At 44.7% G+C, this 24,739-nt stretch overlaps 1 protein-coding gene across 1 annotated transcript in view; it reads left to right on the top strand.

Moving 5' to 3' along the window:
* FAM107B (family with sequence similarity 107 member B) overlaps positions 1 to 24,739 on the top strand; it is a 128,271-nt gene that overhangs the window by 33,833 nt on the left and 69,699 nt on the right. Inside the window, exon 2 of the mRNA XM_054287527.1 lies at positions 1,799 to 1,877. The gene's annotated coding sequence lies outside the window, so the exon portion shown is untranslated. The remainder of the gene's footprint in view (positions 1 to 1,798; positions 1,878 to 24,739) is intronic.

The following is a 24,739-nucleotide window of genomic DNA, read 5'->3' as shown; positions in this document are numbered from 1 at the left end:
TTGCCAGCAGCTCTGTGGCACTTTGCCACTGCCAGCACAGAGCTCTCTGGGCTGCCTCGCTCACACTCATGGCCATGGCCCCAGGTGCCACAACAACACAGCTTTAAATACCTTTTAAATACTTTTAAACACACCTTTAAATACCTTCAGGACTCAGCCACTTCCCTGGTGTTCTGGTCTGAAAGCAAAACCAGTGAGAGACCCCACGTCAGAAATACAATTTATTAGGAAAAGGAAAAAAACCCACCCAAAATACATGCAATAATACAAAACAAAAAACCACTGACAGAGTCAGAACACAACCTGACACACTGTTGGTCAGGGTGTTGGTAGCAGTCCAATTGGAATTGTGGCTGCAGCCCTCCTGGAGTGTCAGGGGTGGTTCTGTTGGAGGGATCCTGTAGAAGGGTGGAGTTTTCCTCTAAAGATCCACTGGAAAAGGCAGTTGTTGCTCTGGGAACTCAGTGGAAAGGCTGTTCTTGTGTCCCAAATCCCAGATTATATCCAGGTAGGAATGCTTGGCTCCTCCCCCTGGGCAGAGCATCTCCCAATGGGATGATGGAAATTTATCAGCCAGGCAGTGACACTCACTGGCCCATTATCAGCAGATATCTCCCCAGAGGGAGGATTGGTTGTGGAAGAGATAAAGAAAACTGCCCAATGAACAGAAGATAAATGCCCCACCTCTAACAGATGGCAAATAGAATACACATTGCCTTGCAACCTAGGACACCTGACCAATCAGTTCCACTGCTTGACAGCTCTCAGGATAAAAAAACTTCTCCTAAAATCCAACATGAACCTCCTCTGGTGCAACTCAAGACCATTTCCTCTTGTCCCATCACTTGTTAATTGGGAGAAGAGACCGATTCCCCCCTGCTACACCCTCCTATCAGGGAGTTGTAGAGAGGAAGATGCTCCTTCCTCAGCCTCCTTTCATCCAGGCTAAACACCCCCAGATATTCTTCACCAGATTTGTGCTCCAGACCCTTCCCCAGCTCCATTGTCCTTTTCTGCAGTCATTCCAGTCCCTCAATGTCCTTCTTGGCATAAGGGGCTCAAAACTGAACCCAGGATTTGAGGTGAGGCCTTACCAGTGCTGAATACAGGGGGACAGTGCTTGCCCTGGTCCTGCTGGACACACCATTGCTAGCACAGCAGAGGGCAGGGCTCATCTGATCTAGCTAAAGACATCTGAGGTGGTGAATCAGAAGTTTGGCTGTGAACAGATTTTTCCTCTGAATGCTGAAGATATTCGCTTATCAATGGGCAAAATCACAAAAAAACCCCAAACAAACCAGCCTTTTCTATGCTCTGTACTTGGCACCAATGGATTTTTCAAAGGAAAGGAGTTAGTATTTGAATAAGGAAAAGTTGAATAATTCCAGTGAAACTTTCTCCTTTGAAATGGAAAAATAAGCTTAATGACTTCAGCATGGGACAGGCAACATTGGGTTCAAGTGTCAACATTAAATCTTAGATTTAGAAGTGGCTCCAGCCAGCTTTTTCAGTCAAATGCTGTGTAATTATCTGATGATTTCGGAGCTTCACCTCCTCCATAAGTACTACTGGGATTATGGGGAGTGATGCCTGACACAGGGCTGTTGGGAGCCTTGCTTCCATGCTAGGCATGAGTTACAAGAGTGTTTGATGAAAGATGATTTTGATGCAATTCATGTTTCTGTCTGGTATTAGTACTATTCAACATTTTGTCTCATTTTGACAAACAGTTTAATGGTTTGCATTTTCCCTCCTTTTATTTTTTTCCTGCTTTCTATTGGGAAATGCAACATAAAAGGAAGAAGAAGATGAAGAAGAAGAAGAGTCACCACAGAAGCAGCTGGATTTGCTGGTCTTGGAGCATGAGCCCTTATCAGGTATGAGTGATGTTCAGAGCTTGCACCCATTCTGTGGAGCAAATTAAAACCAGTCTTTTCTAGATGGGTCTGGACTGGGATGATAATGTGCTGACATTCAGATCATGGCAAATGGAAGGAGAGATATCTGTGCTAACAGGCCTGGAACCTGTTGCATGTCCATTACAGCTTGTCTATTGCCCTGGGATCTGTTTCCATTTGTGAGCACCGTGGTTCTCTGGGTCAGGCACTTGCAGCTAATGCAATTGAAATTGGCTTTCACCTTCTCCCTTGCAAAAGGCAGTGACTGTGCGTACATGCAGTGTTTGATCTCTCCCTCAATCTGCACACTGCAGAGACAGGCTCTTACAGCATGAATAGAGAGGAATTTGCCATATCCCCCTATAAAGAACTTAATTCTCTTTTTGCTAACAAGAAACAATGGGCCTTAAACCTCTCTGTAAAGTTTTGGATATCAATCACAGCCAGGCTAAAGGTTGTTAACTCCAGTTTGGTAGATCTTGCTGTTAAAATCATTGGCCAAAACATCTGGTAAAAAAACATCAGCAGAGACTCTTTTTCTGCCACTCTAACTCTGTTTTGGTGCGAAATTCCTGCTTCTCCCACCTTTACCTGCCCAGATTTATTTTGGGAAGCTTGTGTACCTCCTGCATTCAGATGTGTTGGAGGAAATGGACAACAGGTATTTCTCACCAAGAGAAGCCTTCAAGACTCCATCATCAGTGTAACTGTCCCTTCTCAGGCCCAGCTGCTGTATCTGTTGACTCAAAACCTGGAGGGATTACATCTTTCTCTTGTGGCTTTCTAGACAAGGCACACCAAAGGAGAGGCCAGCACAGCTTTCAGCTTTCAGCTCTGTAATTTCCCGTACCTTTCCCTCCCTGCCTGGTTTGCTGTGTGCAGAGCAATAAAATAAAACATTCTCAGCAAATCTGTGGTTACAAATTGAAGGGGGGGCTGTGTTTAATATGGGCCCACCCAGACAGCAAGTGAGACATCAGAGTTGGAAAAGGAGGCTGGAAAGGGTTGCCTGGTCATCTGTTTATGGTGTTTAAAATTTTCTGGGCGAGTGAATGAATTGCTTGGTAATATCCAGTGCTGGGACCTGAATTCTCTGATTGTTTATGATAATAAAAGCCCTGGTGCAAAGGGTTGTCACCAGCTGCAGATGCTGAGATTTAGGATGCTGGGAAGGGGAAAACAAACAATAACTGAGCAGCTGCTGGTCAGGGCAGCACATCAGGACAAACCTGCTGAGAGATGGCATTTGAGCTGATAGAGATGTGGAAAAAATGTAGGGGGAAAAAAGCCTTAAAGCCAAGCTGTGCCATCTTCCTCACTCATGTCAGCTCTGAACCAGCCTGGCATGGACACTCAGGGCTCATGTGCAGCATCTGTGCCACGTCCTGAGGGAGCACTGCAGGGATGCAGCAGGGAAATGAAACATTTGTACCATTGTAGCTTTTACCCTCCATCACTTGCAATCAGTCACGAGGCTGCTTTTATTTTTTGTGGCAGAGGAATGGAAGTGAACCTCCTGGCTGTGGCATTTACAATCCAGCAGGCAAATTGGTGGGCAGAGATGCTCTGAGAAGCACACAGCTCTGGGACTGCTTTTTCAGAGTCAAGTGGAGATCAATATTGAACCAACATTTATCTAAACTCCACCAAAGAGAGAACATGAGCAAGGCTTATGTCATTTTCCAAGCAGATGAATAACAGATATTTTCCAAGTAAAGTCTGAAAAGCTCAGACATAATTTTGTTACTGTTTTTTAATATTACTCAGAGGAATGTGTCTTTTTTTTTAAAAATAAAAACCCACATATTTTCCTGACTTAAAACAGAATGGTACCAACAGAAAGGCAAGTTTGTGAAGAAAATACTCTTTATAAAAAACACAAACAACAAAAGGATTGTTTTTAATAAATTGTAAAATAATAGAATAAACTGACAGAATGGTTTGGATTGGAAGGGACCCTAAAGACTATCCAGCCCAATTCTCCTGCCATGGATAGGGACACCTCCCACCTAGATCAGGTTGCTCAAAGTCCCATCCTACCTGGCCCTGAACATTCCCAGGGATGAATATCTGAAAAATAATCAGTTCAGGACCAGCAAGATGCCAAGAGGAACTGGGAGGAGAGACAAAAGCTCTGGGAACCACATTGATGTCCATCTGCTGTCTGCATCTGTCTGGAACAGCCTTTCCCAACCCAGCCCTCTGTGAGGCTGGGCATGGAAGCTGGCAGCAGCTGTGCTGGGTGGCAGCAAAGCTGCTTTGCATGGTGAGGCTGAGGGAGTTTTCCCCTTGTTATCTCCTTAGGCCTCCCTCCAGGCAGGCACTAGATCAGCATCTTCCCCTTCTGGGATTGCCCAGGCCTGTTGCTGCAAAAAGGGACAAACTCTGACCACAGGCAGCGCCCATGGGCTGCTGGGGACCCTCCTGGTGAGCTGGCAGGCTCCAACAAGCTGCAAAGTATTGAATTGGCAGGGACCAATGCGGCAGGAAGGAATGATGCATCTGACTCCATGCTCTCAGAAGGCTAATTTATTATTTTATGATACTATACTATAATAAAGAATACTATACTAAACTATACTAAAGAATACAGAAAGGATACTTACAGAATGCTAAAAAGATAATAAAGAAAATTCCTGACTCTTTCCAGAGTCCTGACACAGCTTGGCCCTGATTGGCCAATGAGTGAAAACAACTCGCACCAGAATCCAATGAAACAATCACCTGTGGGGAAACAATCGCCAAACACATTCCACATGTGAGCACAACACAGGAGAAGCAAATGAGATAAAGATTGTTTTCCTTTTCTCTGAGGCTTCTCAGCTTCCCAGGAGAAGAACCCTGGGCAAAGGGATTTTTCAGAAAATGTGAATGCCACAGCAAAGGGTGGAAGAAGGAGCAGGGGCAGAGCCAGCAGGAAGGGGTGAGGGTGTTTGGCTGCCTAGGGAGTGAAAGAGTAGGGGAAGCTCTGCCACAAATTCCTCTTCTCAGGACTGCTAACCTTGCTGCAGGAAGCCAGCTCCAGCTTCACTCTCTGGGCTGGAGCTGCCACACTGCTCCTCCTGCTCTGAACAGGTCCCTCCATAGCTCTGGGCCATTGCCTGAACATCTGTGGCACAGGGATCCCTGCCAAGTGTGAGCCCTGTGTGATGCACAGAGCAAGAATGGTCAACCTCCTCAGCACTGCTCTGTGGTGGTGCTCACAGGGATCTTATGTTGAGGGAAGAGATGAGGATCTGACTCCATGTTTCAGAAGGCTTGATTTATTATTTTATAATATATATTGCATTAAAACTATACTAAAAGAATAGAAGAAAAGGTTCTCAGGAAGGCTAGCTAAGCTAAGAATAGAAAGGAATGATAACAAAGGTTTGTGACTCGGACAGAGAGCCCGAGCCAGCTGACTGTGATTGGCCATTAATTAGAAACAACTCTATGAGACCAATCACAGATTCACCTGCTGCATTCCACAGCAGCAAATAATCATCATTTACATTTTGTTCCTGAGGCCTCTCAGTTCTCAGGAGGAAAAATCCTAAGGAAAGGATTTTTCATAAAAGATGTCTGCGACACTGCTATGCAGCTGCAGCCTCACCAGCCCCATCACCCATCACAGACACCACAAGCAATGGCTGTGAGCTCCACAGGGACACAGCATCCAGGGAAAGGTCAGCTCCTCAGCCCAGCCAAAAAACTGCCCATCCCTCCTCCACAAACCTGGAAAGCAAAGCCAGAGTAGGAAACCAAGGGGAACGAAGGAAAAACAACGTTCTGGCTCCTTGCTAAGGAAAACCCTCAGGGTGGCTCCTCTCTCCTTGCTGCTGTGGCTGCAGATGCTCCACAAGCCAAGTGGCCATGGTCCAAGTAAAGCAGAAAGCACATTTCTGAGCAGGAATCAGGGGCTTTGCAGGTAACTGGCAAGTGGATGTAGCTGCAGTAATTTAATATATTAAGGACTTTGACTGGGTGTGCTGCCCATCTGTTCCTGCACCAGGGAAGATGATTAAATCTTCTAGTGACAAAGAATATGGAAATTCCAGCTCTGGATGGTGAGCTGCCCAGTGAGCCAAGGGCCTGTGCTCATTCCTGCAGCCTTTCAGGTCAGCCTGTGCTGTTGGTGACACTAAAGCAAACATCTGCACTGTTGCAAAATGACTTTTTTTTTTTTTTAAAAATGCCTTTCTTCATCTAGGGCAGACTTCCTTCAATTCTAGCAGGATCAAGCCACAGGTATTTTTAACCAACTCTGAAGGAACTGCATTTTTGCTCAGCTGCAAACCAGAGTTTTCTGGGTTCACCAGGTCCCTCCTCTGCTCACAGGGCTTCTCCAGAAAGCCACAACTTCCTTCTACAGCTACCAGAGAATGAAATATTTCATGATCTGGAACTTTATCCTTTTCTAAGATAGCAGCTGCCATAATAAAAGCCTCAACTGCCCAAGATGTTTCTACCTTTGGCAAAAAAGCTGCTTGAGCAAAAGTGGAGCTGCAGGTAAAAAACTGGCAAATGAAGCAGGTCCTAAGAAAATATTTTGCTGAAGGAACTCACTGGTGCAAAGTGGAGTTCAACCTCTGATTTGGGTCTTGCAAACCAGCAAATACCTCATGATCCAGATTAACCTCCCTGAGCACACTGCAGGCTTCTTTGTGTGAGTGACTGGGGGTCAAGCCAGCCATGATCTTGCAGGAAGAGTGAGAGTCTGTGGGAAGAAAAATCTGGATTGTTTCCATCCCTGTTACACAGCACCTATTATGTCATCTATAAATGGGAAGCTGAAAATCCCAGGCAGTGCTGGAAATAAAAAAAGAAAGGGCCCAAGGTGGGCAGGTGTTTTATTACATGGAGCTCCCTCAACGTGGCTTCCCCTCCATTGACAAAAATTCTTTTCTTGCTCAAAGCATCAGCAGCATCACAGATGCTCTTCCAAATTACAGTCTGTTTGTTTACATTGAGCCAAGAATAAGAACGGAAAAAAAATCCCTTCCTGCAGCCCAGGATGCAAATACAGAGCACACACCTTGAATATAATTTAAAATAACAACCCATGGCACATGTGACCTGATCCAAAATACAAATAGCACATGACATGGCAGGGACCAGAGAGCAGATCCTTTCATGTTGGGTGAACTAGCCCTGCCCTGTGTTTCCTGAGAGCAGGAGCCTTTGTCACAGCCCATCTGAAGGGAGGAAAACAGAGGGAGGGTTCCTTGGCAGCTCCCCCAGATGCCAAGAGATTTGGGTGTCCCTTCCCTGCCCTTGGTCCCTGACATGGAGAAGCTGCAGGGCCTGGACACCAACCAGCTCAGTACAAACTGCTTTGGGCATTGCCTTCCAAAAATCAGATGGTTTGCAGTTTCCCTGTCGGTGTGGTTGATAGGCAAGCACAGGATGGGGGATTTATCTTGAAATGGCCAAGTGGAGTTGGGAATCTGGAGGGATTTCTGGCATTTCCTACTTTCAATCAGAATAAATGCACTTAAGGATGACCTTTATCTTGATATCTTACCCCTACCTCTTCTAATCCTGATGTGAAAAACAAAGCAAAGAGGTTCCTGGAAATGTGAGGTAGAAGAAAAAAAAAGGTGCTAGTCCTCCTCTTTTTCCATCTCTGGAAAGGGAATGTGGTCATTAAGGGGTTTGGCAGTTCAGCCTGGTTATTATTTTATTCCATATAAATCCAGAGTTCTTTCATTGTGCTCAGTGAAACTTTCCTCACCTCCTGCTTTTTTTAATAGAAAATATAAAACACTTACATTTAAACTACTTTTGGACCACCATAGATCCCTAGCCATTAAAAACTTCTTACTGGAGGAATTAATGTTCTCAGTTAAAATATCAGTACCCTTGAAACAGAGTCAGCAAAACTTCTGACCAATTAAAGCTTTTGCTTTCAATCACAAAAGTTGTTTTCCAAAGCAAATTCCAGGAGAACAATCTATTGTCAGCATTGCTTTTAGGGAGCACTGAACCTCTGGCAGACCTGCTGGATAGAAATCCTCTCCTGGAAACTTCTGCAAGGAGTTTTCCTCCAACCTTTTGTATCTCCCAGATTCTTTCCCTCCAGAACTGGGTCTTCCTCTGTGCCCAGTGAGAGATCAGCCACTTTGGCACAACAGACTTGGTCCAGGGTTTTACTTCTCACTTGGGATTCTCCAGCAGCTCCAAGCTAACAGTTCTTAGAAAAATACTTTAGAAAATAAAAAATTAGTTTTTGTATTCAAAAATATTGCATTTCATGCTGTATTTCAGGAAAGTCTGTGTGCAGGGAATCCAGATGAGCTGTCTGTCTCCACATCTGCTTCTCCCTCTCCTGTCCTCCTGCAGAGTAAGACTTGGGGCATATTGTTTCTGTGTCCTGAAAGGCCCCTAGCAGACAGGCCTTTCAGGGAAAAAATGGTTCCTAATATCCAACCTAAACCTCTTATTTCTTCTTCTTATATTCTCCTTTCTTTTAACTCAAGGCAATGAAGTACTATGTATGGAGGAGGTAAATGAAGGCTCATGTAATCAAATTCTTTAAATTCTTCAGTCTTGAGACCCTTTTTATAGGAGAGTTTGGGAGATACAGAACTTGCATGGAGCTAGTTAGGGCAGGAGAGATATAAAAATACAAAAATTAAGGGTGTTTAAACTATTAGCACTTGTAGAAGGGAAATATAATCTTCATAGCTGGAGGGATATGATTATCTGCTCTTGAAGTCACTGGTTTCTGACTTTTTGGAGGTTAGATACTCATCTAGCTGGACTTCAGGTCAGAGCCAGTGCAGTGATGCTCATGTTGTTCCCATCCAGGTGCATGTCCCATTCCTGCAGCCAAACTCTTCCTGCTCAGTCAGTTTTGTATCCAGGCTGGGTCTGTCCCTAATTCTGCCCCTTAAAATCCCAACCAGCCTCTCAAACTGAGTGCACACAAGGCAGAAAACACTTTAGTGTGCTGCTGGAAAGCAAATTTCAGTAGCAAGGAGCTGTTTGCACACAGTTCAGGGATTTGGCAGCTCCTCTTACCCAAGTCAGTAGAAAAAACCCATTACTATTATCTTCCAATCTTTGAGTGCTGCTCTGCACACTCAGTGGCACTGTGTTTACCAGTCAGCACTGGTTTTATTTGTGAAAGGGGAGCTGCAAACAAAGGCCCAGCTCTTGTCTCCAGCAGTGGGGGAGGCTGGATTTCCTGTGGGGAGGAAGCTGGGGCAGGTGGTGAAAACTTTGTGGGAAGATTTGTTTTGCCAGCTGTGGTGTGGTGGGACACATCCCAAACACCCCACACCTATGGCTCCTGCTGCTTGTCATGCAGCAAGAATAAAACCTCAGGTCTCCTGGGCTTTGCTCAGACTGGAAAGGGCATCCTTAGAGCCAGAAAGATCAGCAGAGTATTTCCTGCCTGCAGAAAGTGGCATGTCAGTGAGCAGCAGCACATCTCCAAGGGCCAAGAGGAGGCAGGGGAAGCCACTGAGGAGTTACACAAAGCCAAATATTGCTGGAAACTACAAAGAACTCTGTGATATCTGTGATGTAAGGGCTGACTAGAGCAGAGAGAGATTAATTTCTATTCCTTCTGCTACAGACAGAACAAAAGCACTCACAACTCCTCAGCACCAAGCCATGCCCTGGGCATAAAACCAGTTATTTACCCAAGAAGGGATGAAAGCTCCTGGTGCTCTGGGGTCAGAGCAGGCAGGACAACACCAAGCAGGGCTGCTGTTCACAGCACAGACTGAACAGCACTGTAAATAATTCACATTCCCCCCCTCCCAACCTCCTGTCCTATTTCAGTGTGGAGAGAGGGAGGGTACAGGATTGGTACCAAGAGGTACCTGAAGACCCTCCAACAGCACTGAGGGAGGAGTAAATAAAGAAACAGATGAATTTGGATGCTTGGTTTTTCAGCTCATGCAATGAAAAATTGTGGTTTTCCTCCTGGAGAAAGGGCTCTCCTTCCTAATGGCTGGAACTGCATGAAGCATCCCAGTCCCGGGCCATGCCTGGAGCAGGGTAAATGATGTGCTCTGTGAAATATGGTCAGGTTTCTGTATCAGATTGGCTAAATATGCTTCTGAGGCAGCAAGGTCTTCTCCATGCTAGACTGTGCTGATGTGTTTAAAATAGCTCCAGCACATGCAGATTCCTGCTCCCTCTGAGGGCCCTCAGATCCGTCTGCTCAGGCTGGCAGAGCCCAACTGCAGGAAGCAACAAGCTGCAGGACCATCTGCCTTCAGAGCAGCACTGCCAGGCAGAGCACAGCCCAGCACAAAGGAGCAGGAGCAGGGGACATCCACGCAGGGTGGTTTGTGCCACCATGTCCCAACAGGGCCACCAGTGTCCCCAAAGCACGCCCACGCCTGCTTCCCATGGGAAAAACAATCTGTGCCATGAGCTTGGGGCTGAGGAGGGACAAATCACCTCCCCTGTGCATCTCCTCCATCAGCACTGCTGCAGGGGGGGATTTGGGCCCCATTGCCTGTAGGGAATACCAAGAGGAAGGAAATGTGACATTTTTATTTTCAGGTGAGAAGCCCTTGCTGTGGCACACCAAATAGATCATGGCTCTGATTTCTATGGTGTACTCCTATACCTGGGGGCCTGGAAGGGAAGAACTATGGATGTGAGCATAGTCCAAGGATTAGAAGAACACCCTGGGGACCTGGGTTCAGGTTTTGTTCTGCCACAGTCCCTCTGTATGTCCCTCTGTAGGTATTCCCATTCCTGGAATGATTTAAAAGACAGATGGATGTGGCACTTGAGGATATCATTTAATGGTGGACTTGACAGCGCTGACTTAATGGTTGGAGCTGATGACCTTAAGGGTCTTTTCCAACCTAAAGAAGTTTATGATTCTATGATCATTGTCCAGTTTGTGGCTCACTGAGCCAGTGTTAATGGAAAGCAATGCCATTTTCCATGCTAACAGTGATTTGGAGGAGGAAAGATGTGCAAGACTGCAGAGGGCTAAGCTGTTGCAGAAGAGCACAGGGAACAGCCAGTGCAAGGGAGCTGAGGGTGTACAATACATCCAGCCCTCTGGCAATTTATTCTGTGCTTTCTTACATTTCCACTTGGCTTCCTCTCCTGCCCCAGCCCAGCTGCCCACCCTCTCACTGAATATCTGATTTCCCAGCTGGTAATCCTCACCCCATCCACATCCCTGCTGAATGGGGTCTAGACAGCCTAATTGTATTTAATCCTAGAGCTACATCAGCACCCCAGCTAAACCCTGCAGTTCTGTGCACCAGGGATTCATTTGCACACTCATTCATTCTGAGCACGTCTCATTGAGGAGAACTTGGGGATTAAAAGGTGAGGGTGAGGTGAAGATGAAGGCACATCCTCCCCAGTGTGGAACAGACAGCACTGCCTCGGACTGAGTTTTGCTTATGATGTGACAAATGCTGAAGGGAGTCACGATGTCACCTCAGAGCACCTCGTGCTGTCCCTGCTCTGCTACTGCCCTTGGCTTCTCTCTCTCCTCCTTTGTGACCCAGCCATGGTATCTGTGCACATCTGAGAGGGGCACAACTCTCTGCACACTCTGCCTGCCTCACAGGAATCCATTGTGTTCTTCATGGGCACAATGGAGTGCTGCCTTCTCATTTCTGCTGCAGGACTGAGAAATCGCTTAAAATCACAACCCATTTCTCCTTTTGTCTCCCTTCCCTTGATAAAGAGGGACTCAGCCTCAGTAGGGCCTCCCATAAGTGCACTGGGGGACCCAAGGTGAAGAGTTGGCCTCTGAAATGACAGCCTGGCCTCTGCTGAGATAGACAAAGGGCTGTGGGACATTCTGGGAAAGGCTGTTGCAGAGTGAAGACCTGGCTGGTGTTTTTGCTTAACACAGGCTATTCTCTATCAGTCTCAAGGGCATGTCAGTGTGCAAGCTTCAAGTTTTGGAAAGTGTGAAAATGAGCTGGATGAAATCAGGAAGGGAACTTATCTGGCTTTGCAGCAGAGCCAGGGGCCAGATGCCGAGAGGTTACTGGGAAAAGAGATGACAAGGTTTTTTTATGACAAGTGTTTATCTTCAGTTGCTCACAAACATTCTTTGTCAGGAGGGGATGGGTGGGGAAGAACAACATCTTTTTCTGTGTTTTGAAGCCTTAGAAAGAGAGACACATTCTTGCTATGGCAAACACCCTTGCAAGTTCCAACAGCCACATGCCCCAAGGAAGCAGTGGAGCAAGTGGGAGAGGTCTTTGGCAGCTCATGCTGTGGTGTCACACATGCCAGTACCCTGAAACATGTAAAGGATAAAGGGGAACTTCATGGGAGTCAGGGGGAAAGGGCAGAAAGGAGAAAACCTTGCCTTGGGACTGGGGTGTTTGAGGAGTAACAGGGTGTGGTGGTGTTCACGGGGTCTCAAGATGAGGGAAGAGATGAGAATCTTGACTCTATGTTTCAGATTTATTATTTATTATGTTATTATAAATCAGGTTGATTTATTATTTTATGATATATATTATATTAAAAGAAAATGATACATTAAAACTATACTAAAAGAATAGAAGAAAGGATTTCATCAGAAGGCTAGCAAAGGAAGGAAGGGAATGATAATAAAATCTTGAGACTGACCAGAGTCTGAGCCAGCTGACTGTGATTGGCCATTAATTAGAAACAACCACCATGGACCAATCACAGATCCACCTGTTGCATTCCACAGCAGCAGATAATTATTGTTTTTCTTTTCCTCTGAGGCTTCTCAGGAGAAAAAATCCTAACGAAAGGGTTTTTCATAAAATATCATGGTGACAACAGGGAATCAGGGGATGGACTTTTAGGGATCTGTTCACAGCAGGAAAGACTCAAATGTGGCTCCTCTTACACAGAGGACACCTTGAAGGAGATTTATGAAGCTGAGAGAAGTGGGCAATAAGGGAACTTGGCAGAACTGATGTGCAGGTCAGTGTGAAAGGACAGCCAGGGCACATCTGTGAAGGAGCAGCTCCTCACACCGATGTGCACAGCTACCAAAACACCACTATCAAGGCCAGCTTTCATTGGTTTTCCTTCCCTTCACTGACTTTTTTTTGCCCTTTTCCTTTTTTCTCTGCTGTACTCAAAGCAAACACGCTCTGCTCAGACTGCTGCCCTGACACAGCAGCCAGGCTGGGTTTAGCAGCAATCCACGTTTCCAAAGCTGGGTTTAACAACAATCCATGTTTCCAAAGCTGGGTTTAGCAACAATCCATGTTTTCAGACCTGGGTTTAGCAGCAATCCATGTTTCCAAGCTGGGTTTAGCAGTAATCCACGTTTCCAAAGCTGGGTTTAACAGCAATCCATGTTTCCAAAGCTGGGTTTAGCAGCAATCCATGTTTCCAAGCTGGGTTCAGCAGCAATCCATGTTTTCAGAGCTGGGTTTAGCAGCAATCCATGTTTTCCAAGTTGTGTTTAGCAGCAATCCATGTTTTCCAAGCTGGGTTTAACAGCAATCCATGTTTCCAAGCTCCAGCAGATGAAGTGTGAGCACTTCCAGCCCCTGCAGGCCGGCTCCCAGTGGGGCAGTGTCTGGTGCACCGAGCAATGTGTTTCCTGCCCTGCAGCAGCAAACCAGGGGTGGATGGAGGAAACAGATGTGGAAAATACACAAAATACACTCCCTCCCTCCCCCTCCCCTGCAGCCTGTCTCTCAGATGCTGCAAAAAGCAGATTTGGGGGTTTTTTGGTGTTTTTTTTTTTTTTTTTTTTTTTTTTTTTTTGGTGTGCTGGTAAGGACTGCTTGGTTTTGCTAATGGAAAAGGGCTGCTGGTTCTGGCAGTGGGGTTATCATGTTGCCATGCAAACACACAAAGCAGGAGGGAAACATTTTGCTTTTGTCTCTTGCTGTTTTTCTTACCATTAGTCAGGTAAAAACTGCACAGGGCAGCTTGGTGGGTATCTCAGATGCACCAATAACAACAATCTTCTCTCTGAACCACTGACTGCAGTGGGTGTGATGCCTCTGGTCATCTCCCAGCTCCTTGCAGTCCCAGATGGAAGGGCACAAAGGTTCAGCCACCCCACGTGAGCAGAGGCTTGGGATGGCTGGAGTTTTACCTCCAGCAGAGGTGAGTGTTCATTAGAGTTTGCATTGCCAACAGCTCAGCTCTCTGCTGGGGAATAAATACACCACCATCAGATGCAGCAGCTGCCAAAAGCCTGGGAGCACAAACCTTGAAACACTCATTGGGCTCCCTCTGAAAAGAGAATTTGACAGGACTACGCTTATTTGCATGGAAAATTCCTTCAGGATGGGGACTGGGATCTGCACTGCTCTGAGCAGAGGTTTGCTGTTGCCCACTAAATGTTATCTTGTACATTATAATTGATGCACATGCAAATTCTCATTCTAATTGGAATATCTAGCTGAGAAAAGCCATTATGGAAATTCCTGCAATTATTAGCTATACACTTTATTTAGTTTTGGATTGCATTGCATCAGGAAGAGAAGTCTGACAAGGCTTTGGAAGAGGGTTTAAATGCATCAAAATACTCCACAGAGAATAAACCCAAGAGGGATATGGTGAATCTCTTAGTTAAATAGATACACGGTCCCAAAATACCCATGCAGCTCTCACTTTTGATGAATTTCCCAAAGAAATCCCTATTAATAGATACCATCTCCCCCAAACACCTGGGAACCCAGAAGGCTTCCAGAGCATCACTGGTGCATCAGCCTTTCTCTTTTCTCTGGAAGAGCATGGACATGGCCATAGACAAGAGAAGTTTTATGAGGCAAGCACAGAGCCAGCAGAGCTGGGGCTGCTGCCTGGGACTCAGCCATCAGTCAAATAAATAATCACTAAATGAAGAAAGCACTGCTGCTGCTGTCAAAACCAGAGGAATTTTTATCTTCAGTTTCACAGGAAACTGGATGGGCCCCTTAATCTTCCTTACTTGGGGAGGGGCAGGGGTGGGAAAATGCAACTTTTGCTAAGGAAGAAAAAATTGTACAGATAATGTGTAGTGTTTTTGTCAGGCTTTTAATTGCTGTTGCCAAGGAAATGTATACACTTGGGTCAGGGATAGTGTAATGACAAAATGCAAACAGCTTGATTCATGTTTGTAGAGACACAGAGCCAAATTCATCCCTGGTGCAATTGGGCTGAAATGCAGAGATGGATTTGGCTTGTTATCTAGCTAGCAGTTCTGTGTTAACATGTTCTCCCAAGCTATTTTACAAACAACACCTAATTTATTAAAAGGGAACGTTTAGGAAATGTTTTTTGCATGATTTACTGCTACTTGCCCGCCAGTTGTTCGAACAAGACTCCACCAGTCTGTTCCTCTTTGCATTTTTATTTGCTAAAAGAAATACTCTGGCTTTGGGATTTAAAATCTGCCTTAGCAAGCTTTTAAATCAACAGCAGTAATCCCTTCACCCTTGATTATCACTTATTCCTATGTCTTTTTTTTTTACAAGACAACATTTCTAAAATAATCAGCAATTATTAAATTCCCATTTGCAATATCACACTGACTGCTCAATACTTTTACTACCAATCTGCTGCATAAATTATCACTGCAGATCAGAGTTACAGCTTTAAAACAAGGGATTGAAATTAAAATACTTTTAAAGGTCTCTTGTTTTTCAAGTGTTTCCTCAGTCCCATCTCACTCATATCCTGCATAATGAAGATCAATGGGAGCTTTGCCTCAGTGTGGGATCAGCACATCAATCTGGGCTGGGATCATGGAATAAGCTCCAGGTGTCTGGGTGTGCACAGGATCCTCTTTGACTTCAGCAGAGCCCAGAGCAGGCTCAGCCCTTGTTTGTGATGTCAGTGTGTGACAATGGTCACAGGGGTTTTCAGGTGAGAGAAGAGATGAGAATGTTGACTCCATGTTCAGAAGGCTTGATTTATTTTATGATATATATATTACATTATACTAAAAAGAAAGGAAGGGAAAGTTTCATCCCATAAGGCCAGCTAAGCCAAGAATAGAATGGGATGAAAACAAAGGTCTGTGGCTCGGACAGAGAGAGAGAGCCAGCTCTGCTGTGACTGGTCGCTAATCCCAAACATCCACACGAGACCAATCACAGATGCACCTGTTGCATTCCACAGCAGCAGATAATCATTGTTTACATTTTGTTTCTGAGGCCTCAGCTTCTCAGGAGGAAAAATCCTAAGAAAGAGTTTTCACAAAAAGATGTCCCCGACATCAGTGCCTCAGGGATGCGCCCTGCAGGGTGTCAGCACTCAGAGCCTCTTCCTCTCTTACACAAAGTGGGAAAATGGGAGCACCTTGCTTGCAAAGAGAAGTTTGGGAATGTTTGGCTTTCAGATCAGGTCCATGCCCAGCTACATTAAAGAGCTCAGATCTCTGTGTACCTCCCTGGGTATACACACAGCTCTTCCTCCTCTAGCAGAGTTTGCAATTGGTTTTTACAGCAAAGCAAAGGTGACATCGGTTCCTCCTGAATTTCCAGCAGAACTGGAAAGAAAAGAGGGGCTTCTCCAAAAACAAAATGTGTTTCCAGAGGAAATACATTCTCCAAGACACCTCATGAAGAAAATGAAAATGTTCTGAGGTTTGCAATACAAACCTGAAAATTTTGTTTTTCTAAGCCAACATTTTTTGATTTTGGGGTTTTACAAGAAGCCCCAAAGATGCCTAGAGAGGGAACCTCCAGTTAGCAGTTACCAGGCTGGATTCTTGCAACTCAGTGATGCTGAGTATTGACATGGAAAGTGTTAGGGTGGCTAAATCTTGTTCTAAAATACCAAAGAGGAAGCAAGCTGAGGAAGGAGAGAGGGAGGAGCATGAAGAGATTTTTGATAAGGAGAGCTTTTAGCTGTGGAATGAACTTGCAGTGCAGTCAGGGGAGAGCTTGGATGCTATCTTTAGGAGCCAGGAAGCAGGAAAGATTAATCCTAATCTTCCAAAAGACCTTGCTACCCCAGCAGAAAATGACAGATACTGTGGAAACTCTACATTCTTCACTCTAATTATCACCAAAAATGTCCACAATGTCCTTATGAAAGTTGCAACTGGAAGCAAAACGAAAAAAAACCTGTGGAATTAATCAACATAAAAAAAAATTAACTGAAGACACTTAGAAGTTCATCTTCTCCATATTTTATGTGGTAGATGCCTCTGTAGTACAGAACCTGATGGAAAATCCTTAAAGATGAGTGCAATTCCCCACCAGCACACTGCAGAATTGCAGCACAGTTGATGTTTTACATAATTTAAAGAATTGGAATTTCATAGGAACCTAGAATCACAGAACACCAGGTTGGAAAAGACCTCAAGGATCATGTCATCCAACTTCTCTTGGCAAAAGCATGGTCTAGATGGCCCAGGATCCTGTCCAGTTAAATCTTATAAGTGTCTAATGTTGAGGAATCCACCGCTTCCCTGAGGAGATGATTTCAGTGGCTGATTGTTTTCATTATGAAAAGCTTTCCTCTTGTGTCCAATGGGAATTTCCCCAGGAATAACTTGTCTAACTTATCTTTTCTATGTGACTCCTTGTAAAAAGGGAGTATCTTCTTTGTAGGCATCCTTTGAACACTGGAACATGGTGATAGGGTGTTTTCCCCAACCCTTCTTTTCTCAAGGCTGAGCAAACCCAGCTCTCTCAGCCTTTCCTCACTCAACAGGCTTCCCAATCTTGGATCATCTCTGTGGCCCCTCTCCAGCCTGCCCACACCTCTTTTTGATGTGGGCACCAAAACAGAGCACACAATTCCAGGTGTGGCCTGACAAGAGCTGAGTGGGACAATGACTTTATCCTCTCTCCCTTGTTGATGCAGCTCAGCATCCTGCTCTTTCCTTGAGCAGCAGCCCAGAGCTCACTCATCCTGAGCTGGCTGCCCCCCAGGTCCCTTCCCACAGAGCTGCTCCCCAGCCTTTGCTGCACTCCTGGAGTGTTTTCCCAGGTTCAAGACCTCACACTGGTCCTTGCTGAACTTCACAAGGTTCTTGATAGCACATCCTTTCAGCCAGGTCTTCCTGCAGGGTGGAAGTGTCCAAAAGTTCCAAAGTGTCCAATCCCCTACTCATTGGCAAATTTTATTAGGGTACACTTAATCCAGGTCAGGGATTTGTTGCTAATCTGTCCTTCACAAATATCTGCTGCTATTTTTTGCCTCTATAACTCTAATGCTGTATATTTTTAACCTACTGTTTACTGTTATCTGTAGCACAGGAATGCTGGAAAAGCTCAGGTTTAAATAACTTGGAATGCCCTGGAGGGATCTTATTTTGCTGGCTTTGTTTTCAGCGTCAAGTAGCTGCTACATTTTGTAGTAATGTAAAACCACATTTAAAAAAATAATAAAAACTCCAAGATCAAATTAGGCTGGTCCTGGGCAAACTTAACAAAGTTTGTCTATTTCCTGTCAGACACACAGACTGTTCTGCTCAGGAATTCATGCCTTTCAGTCCACATTTAATTCCATTTGCTGCCTGATTTCTATTTATAATGCACAAAGCAATATTATTTGCCAGTAACACTTTAAACAATGCCAGAAATATACTGCAATGTGAGCAGCATGGGAAAGAGGAGAAGGCTTTCCTAAGTTACTCAACTGAATTTCTGTCTTGTTTGAATGTTCAGAGAACCACAGGAATGAACTATAGGTGTTCACATTGGAGCCTGACAATTCTGTGTTATTAAAGGTTCTGTTAACCATGTGGTGGCCAGAGTGGGAGGTCCTTTCAGAAGGGGCTTTGTTTTCCTTATGATCTGTGATTTTCTTCATTTTGTGTACACATTCAAACCAAACTGTTGCAAGCTAAGCACAGACCTAAATCACAGAAAGAAACCAAATCACTGAACCTTATGCTTCTTTTTCCTCCCTCCATCCCACTGACATCTCCATCTGTCACCAACATCTCTACCTCTGTGTGTGGGTCTTCCCCAGATCTTTCCAGAGCCACTCATTTTCTTCTCACAGTTTTCCTTTCCTTTTGGAGTATGTCAGTCTACCTGCTTTCCTGTCACTGTTTGAGCATCCAAACCTTTGCTGAGTGTCTCACTGGGTGACACAGATAAAAGCAAAGTTATCCCTTGAGCTGATGACTGAATGTCTGTGTGTTCAGGTGCTCTCACCTCAGGCAGGTCCTTCAAACACATTGGTGCTTTCCCCATGGGGAGCTCAACTTCAGGTGTGCTGGTCAGCAGTCCAAGATGAACAAAAAATGGAGAAGTTTCATCTCTGATGTTGGTCTCAAGTATATAATTCTGTCAATGTAACTACCCTACAGCCCACACAACACCTGAATGCTGTGTAGGAGGTGTAGTGTTGCCAAACAGCAGGTACAAATCAAAGGAAAGTAGAGTTCACCACAATGTTTTGTGGAGGTATGGGATGTTTGGGCTACCAGCAGTTTACATGAGTTCATTAATGCAAAAATTCATAAAAATGACTGAGATGACTGAAGGTTGCTGAAACATAAAGATGCCATCTGTGGTTCAGAACATCCCATACCTTGTTGAGCACCGGGAAACCATTATAATTTTATTCTGTTCCTACATACCTTCACTGCTGGGCCTTGTGGAAAACATAAAAGAGAAAACAACCATAATGAAGCCAGTCTCATCTTTTAATGACACTTAAATGACAACTAAATGCAGACACAATTCTTGCTCCACACCCCCAGAAATGTGAGTTTAAACCAGCAGGATCTTACACAGGACAAGAGTCCATCTCCAGTTCTGCTGCTTCCTCAGGTTTGCTGCTCAATAAAGCCCCAGTAATTCAGAGCAGAGACACAGTCCAAAGCAATCAGCTCCTAGCCAGGAAATCCCCCCAATGTCAGGAGCATAAATCTCCCAGCCCACGCAGAGCCTTGCATTCCTGCAGCACATGGGGCCCATTAAGGCCCCTCACAGCCCTCAGGAAGGATGGGCAGTGCTGGAGCAGCTCTGCTCCAGTGCCCTTCAGCTGCCACATTCACTGTTTGTCCCTGGGCCCTTTGGGGCTACTGAGGATCTCTTCAGTATTCCAGAAAAAGCCTGAGTGGATCTTCTGCCCTGCCCCAGAGCCAGGTGCTGCAGGAGGGGTGGGTGGCTCTTACTTGGCTTTGAGGACAGTCATGATATGAATCCCCCAGCAGTGCCAGCAAACCCTGTAATTTTGCCTCATTATGTTACAATGAAGCAGAATGGGACAGATTTTCAATTTAGTGGTTTTCTTTCCTGACAAGGCTGACAAATGTCATCCGTCATGGAGCAATGAAGCTTGGAGGACTCAGCGAAGTTCCTTTCTGTTCAGATCAGTTCTTTGGAAGCAAGAGGCTCCTACCACACACACCCCCCAAAAAAAATCCTTCCAAGCTCCTCATGCCTTTCACCAAAGCTTTTCATTGCTACATTTACAGGTAGGTCAGGATTAGTTTGCAGCATCAGTGGGGAAAGTGCTCTGGTCCTATTCCTGGATGTGGACTCTAACTTTTAAATCTAAGAGAGGCCATTCATGATGAAGGAGCAGCTCTATGAGAGACCGGTCTCACTGCCTGCCTTGGCCTCAGCTGTGCTGCAGAGCGTGGAAAGGGAAGTGGGAGCCCAGCACAGAGCCACAGACAGCTTTTCACACAGCTCCACCACCAGCCTTCCTTCCACTACAGCTGGCCAGGGCTTTGTTGGGGGATAGACCAGCTGGTTTCTTCTAACATGATTACAGCCTTAAAGAGGGAAATGGATTGTAAAATATGCACACTGTTTTCTCACGTGGAGAAAAAAAATGCTTGTGTGTATACTCTTACTGCAAAAAACACCCACAGCATTCTCATGGAGCACCTCAACCCATCTGAGCTAACCCTGCCTGAATTTCAAAGTTATTTATAGTTATTAACACACTTTGGAAAAAGAAACAGCAAAGCTTTTTTTTTTTTGCTTTGCCTCAGTAAGATGGGATGCACAGGGTGATGCATAAAATGTTTGGAACTTGAAAAGTTTTATTCCACTTTCAGTCTGAAGGGAGGCCTGGCTTTGCCCTGTTTGAATGAAAGCCCAGGTATGAACCTCAGTGTTACCAAGTCCTGTGAGTGCTGAGTGAGAAATTTCAAATGAAGACATTGAGAAGGAGGTATTGGTATCCTTACTGGATATGCACTGGAGATGTGAGTACTCAATTAGGCACAGCAGGATTTGACTTTGGCTTGCTCATCTTAAGAAAATTCCCTAAATTCTGAATTCTTACTATTCTGAGGAAGGGCAAGCTGATTTTCATGTTCTGTAGATTTTTCCAGGAATGCCATTGTTGCTGAAACTGGTGTGAAAATTCCCCCAGAAACCCGTCAGCTCAGGTGCATGAATTTTCTTTGTTTTCCAGTAAAAATCCATCTCACTGGATAATTCCCAGTCTTGTCTTAGCATTATCCTTATAATTTGCACCCATGGACACACAACTGCAGGTGCTTTTGTTTTCCAGAACTAGGCACAAAGAAACCAGTGCCCATAAGAGGCACAAATTATCCTCCCCTATAACTGAGGGCAGAAAACCACACTTACAGTAATTTGTAGGTACAAAAAAGAAAATGTTTTAAAAAAGGAAGAAAAAAGTCAAGGCCCTGTTGCATGGCAGGGATCTGTCAGGTTCAAATGCACATTCAGAGTGTGAAAGGACACAGAGGAGTGAAAGGAGAAGGCATGGGTGAGAAAGAGAAGTATCTTCAAGCAATTTAAAGCTGTGTCAGGAAAACAAGCTGAGGAGGTAAAAGACACTGTGGAGGACTGTGTGATATTTAATGAACTCCCTGCCCTTGACATGCTACTGACCAAGGGGATAGGAACAGGAATGTCTTATAGCTGAGTCTACAGAAATTAAATCAGATTTACTGCCTTTGTGAGGTTCTTTCATTATAATAATAAAAGTACAAAATTCTACTCATCCTACCGCTTTTAATTCACGGCACTTTGGGTGTTGGAAAGCCCAGCTCCTGTGTGAGTGCCAAAGCACCCATGTAGCAGTCCAAGCCATGAGCATCTGGGGGGGGATCTGGGATCTGACACGGATTGTTCAAACCAAAACCAAGGTGTGCCAATCTCTGATGGTGTCACAGAATCCTGGAATGGCCTGGGGGCCCTGACTGCCTCCTTGGTGCTGCCATGTCCCCAGGCAGAGCACCCTTGGCAGCAGAGCTTCAGCTCATGGATCCCCCAAGAAGCGGCTCTTGTGCTGCTGTGCTTGTTAAAGCATTGAGGGATGCATGGATAACTGCTTTTTAACCCAGAACCTTTATGAACAGGCAGACCTCAGTCAAATCCCTGCTCAGCTGCCTTTTCTCCAAAGTGCAGCTGATTTTCAGCCTTTTCTGCCCCTCTTTGTGAGGCAGCTGCTCCATCCCCTTGCCCTCAGCTGTCTTCCTCTGCACCTTCTCCAGCTCCACCAGGTCCCCACTCTGATCATCAAAGCTGAGATGAATTGTGCTGGGTTTGTCCTGCAGAGCCTTTGGACATGTGTGACAAAGGGACACTGCAAATTATGAGTCACACAACCCTGGCTGAAACAATTTGGAGACCAAGAATTATCCCTAATTCTTAACATATTGTATATAAATTATTCCATAATTAATAAACGTTTCCTCATTTGTTTGTTTTAACTGCTGCAATCTGTTCATGAATAGTTTGTGAATATAAATAGTACAAAATCCAGGGAACCAATTGTGCATGGAATTACCTGCTGAGCTCCCTTTGCCATGAGTTTCTTGGCCATGTTTTTGTTAAATTGTCACTCTAACTTCTTGCACTTTCTTTGTTTTTAATCACAGCCTTGCAAGAATCCCCTGGAAATACCTTTTTTGTCTGTTCCTAACAAAACAGATCAACTTGCAGCTGGATTTAAGTACAGTTGATGAGAAAAGCATTTCATTGTTCCATCGAACTACCCCCTTCTCCTTGTTTCCTTCCACTGTGAGCCCTCTAGTTAGCAGAATATTTCCTACAGCAGAAAAAAGCCATCAGGCCTTTGGTCAGACTCCAGCTCTGCTAGGAAAGCTGTTGTGCTGATGGACCAAATGCTTCCAGCTCCACCCTTTTCCTCTGTCCTTTCTTGCCATCACCTCAGCACATTCCCATCATCCCAGGCACCCAAGTGGACTTGCAGACCCAAGTCCTGTACCCTGTAGTCAGGCATAGAGCTGTACCAGGGGATTTCAGTATCCAGTAATCTAGAAATTGGCTGGAACTGTTGTGTCATGTATGAAATATGACAATCTCCTAACCCATAGGTACAATTTATTAATGATGGTTGAGATGGGAGAAGATAAACTGATGATATAGATATTCATGCTCTAGAGCCCTGAATGATCTAAAATGTAAGAAGCACTGAAATTTAGTCTAATTCCATAGATCTAAATAGCTCAGGATTGTTTTAATTGGGTTATGTATTTAGTTTAAATGAGCATGAGATGGCTCTAAGTAGTCCCTGAATAATAAGATTAACAAAGGACATGGATTGAAACCAGAACCAGAACCATTTGTCTAACACTTCCCAGCCAGGGACTTTTGATTACACCCCTGTCATTCCCACTTTGGATTTTGCAAACACAAATCTGCCATATGCTGTCATGTGCAAACAGGGCCTCAGGTTCAGTGCTTGGGCTGGTAAAACCATGTTTGTATGCAAGATGTGGCAGGTCCTAGGAGGGCTGGTGACACATGCTAAGCTTCAGCTTGCTCCCTCTGATCCCTTGATCTCAGCGGTCTCTGAAATGAAACGTGCCACAGGGAACACTCCTGCCAGCCTTTTTCCATTCACTTAATTGCTAACAAAATGTGTGTCTCCACTCTGGATGCTGTGAGACCAGCACAATGACAAAACCAAGGGGCCATGAGTAAGCACTGCTGTGCTTCCCTCTCCAAAATTAATTCTGTTAACATATACATCAATTAGAAAAAAAACATTGATTTTCCATTCTGCCTCTTTCTGGGAATGAACATATGGAAAAACACCACTCATCATAGGAGGTGAATGAAATATGCCTCCACTGCCATTAAATCCAGGGAATACAGACAGTGAGAGACACACTGGGGAGGAGTTGGTGTTGCAGGCAATGGAAATGCCATACATCCAGGTTTTGATGCATAGGAAGCTTCCATCAGAAAAACAAACAGAATCACCCACATTACAGAGTCTCCCTAGGATCACCCAAAGTCCAACATCAGTTTTGCTGGGAGAATTGGTATTTCCAAAAGAAGATTTTTATTCCCCCAGAAACAGGTTTTTAGACTAAATGGACTAAATTTGTTAACGTTTTAGGAAGGCATGTGGGTTTTGCTTAATACATGAACAAATTCTGAAAAAAAACGTTTGATTTTAAACTGAAACAAAATTGTTTTCAAGTTTTCATTTAAATATTTTGCAAGAAAGCCAGAAATTATGTCTGAACAGCTGTTTTTATCAGATCAGAGTCAGCTTGAGTACTGTATGTCTACCAATAAAGACAAATTTGCAACTCAGTATAACTCCTCTCAGAGGAGTTTATATGAACTCCTGCCAAAACCCACCCTGTAACTATGTCCATCCAAGAGGTGCACTTTCCCCTTATGATTTCCACAGTTCAAGGACACTTAGTCTGAATAAAGACTAAATGCTTTCTGCAGGGCCATGCTGGTGAGTGAATACACTGGGAAAACTCCACTCTTCTCTACAACCAAGTTGCTCATTCTCTCACTTCTGGGGCAGTATTTTTCTAAAGATTGATTTCTGATGTTTTCCAGCCATCCTTTATTTCCACAGGACACCAAAGTGAATTATTTCACTTCTGTGCTTCCAGGAAAAGCCAGCAGGAAGCCCTTTGTTTCCCTTTCTTCCTCCTTTGTGCTAAGGGGATTTATTTAATACAGCTGGGAGGTCAGGCCCCCAGAGGTCTATTTGTACGTAATTCTCCAACTGCCTTGCATTATAAAAGAATG

This window comes from Melozone crissalis, unplaced genomic scaffold, assembly GCF_028551555.1.
Source record: "Melozone crissalis strain CALT ecotype California unplaced genomic scaffold, PUWL_Pcris_2 ptg000059l_1, whole genome shotgun sequence".
Classification (NCBI taxonomy): Eukaryota; Metazoa; Chordata; class Aves; order Passeriformes; family Passerellidae; genus Melozone; species Melozone crissalis.
This window is presented reverse-complemented; position numbering and strand designations above follow the sequence as displayed.